The sequence below is a fragment of the Scyliorhinus torazame genome, chromosome 17 (genome assembly GCF_047496885.1).
Source record: "Scyliorhinus torazame isolate Kashiwa2021f chromosome 17, sScyTor2.1, whole genome shotgun sequence".
In the NCBI taxonomy this organism is placed as follows: Eukaryota; Metazoa; Chordata; class Chondrichthyes; order Carcharhiniformes; family Scyliorhinidae; genus Scyliorhinus; species Scyliorhinus torazame.
Window position 1 is genome coordinate 104,471,839 of NC_092723.1, and position 1,646 is coordinate 104,473,484.

A 1,646-nucleotide genomic window follows, 5' to 3' on the forward strand; every position below is an offset into this window, starting at 1 on the left:
GCTCCAGCCCACCTTCTCTCGGCCCAGCAGCCCTCAGCATACTCGCCAATGCTCGCTGATCCTCCAATCAGAAACTGTTTCTCTCCATCTCTTGCTCACTAGTCAGCCTATCAGCAACAAAAACAGGAAATAAATGGCCTGTGATTGGAGGAGCAGCTCCATGCCGAATCTTCCACTAAAGCTCACCTGTTTGACAGAAACTTTGAAAACTGGTTCCGGGGCCACTTAGAGGGGCTATGTGGACCATATGTTGGACAAACCTGGATTAGATAGCTCTACGCACCTATGACATTCTTTAAATGTCTCTCTAACAGAATGGGAGCATCAGGAATTCCTAAGGCACAAGACAGATGCATCAGTAGAACAGTTAAAATATGACTGTGAATCGAGAGTCAATGGTGGGAGGGGCCACAGCGACTTTTGAGAAATTGAAAGTAATGGAAAAAATCAATAACATGGGGTGGGGATAATAAAAGAAGTTGAGGAGGGAGGAGCAAGTAATTAATGAGTCCACATTGTATCCACATACATAGAGATCATAGAATTTACAGTGCAGAAGGAGGCCATTCGGCCCATCGAGTCTGCACCAGCTCTTGGAAAGAGCACCCTACCCAAGGATTTTGGAAAATTAAGACCAATGAGTCTATTATGCCTATCTTCATTTTTCCAGTAAATTTGCCTATATTTCCAAGTGTCCTGTCAGAATATAGTGTAGGAGCAGCAGGATAATACATAGTTCATCACAAGAGTACGATATTCAGACGCAGGTAATGCCCTATTTGTTCCCATAATGCATCCCTACAAAGCCACAAATGAAGAATTTTGTCTATTTTCGGTTAGTGTTTTCCTCGTCAGAAACAGAACCTTACTTTTTTCCTGGAGGCGGAGCGTATAACAGTGGTGGTGGAATTGGGTGCAAGAAGCCCAGGCGTGACACACTATTGTCTCACAGCACCAGGGTCCCGGCTCTGATTCTGGCCTTGGGTGAGTATCTGTGTGGAGTTTGCATATTTTCCCCGTGTCTGCGTGTGTTTCCTCCGGGTGCTCCGGTTTCCTCCCACAGTCCAAAGATGTGCAGGTTAGGTGGATTGGCCATGCTAAATTGCCCCTTTGTGTCCAAAGGTGGGGTTACAGGAATAGGGCAGAGGATTGGGCCTATTTAGGGTGCTTTTTCAGAGGTCCTGGAGACTCGATGCCCTGAATGGCCTCCTTCTGCACTGTCGGGATTCTATGGAGCTCTCCCTCTCTATCTCTTCAATGGGGTAACAAGGCCCGTAACAGGCTGAAAATCTGCTCTGCTCAATTGGCACTCAGATTGTAAAGTTAACAAATGCCTTACTGGGTCTCAGCCCAGAAGAGCATCTGCAACCATTTTCCAATAGGAATTGGAAAGATACCATCTGCCCCAAATATGACAAGGAGATGGGATAGTGCATTCGTTGCATCCAACTGTCTGTATACTAGGGAAAAAATGGCAACTGGATCATTCCTCGCGCAGGGACCATACAGCCTGGAAAACTGTAAAATTAAAGTTAACATTTATTTTTTAACATTGGAGCCTTTACAAACCAAGGTTATTTCATGACTCCAGGAAACATTGGGTGAGACCTGCCAATAGTAACCCATATAATGGTCTGACATCGCTC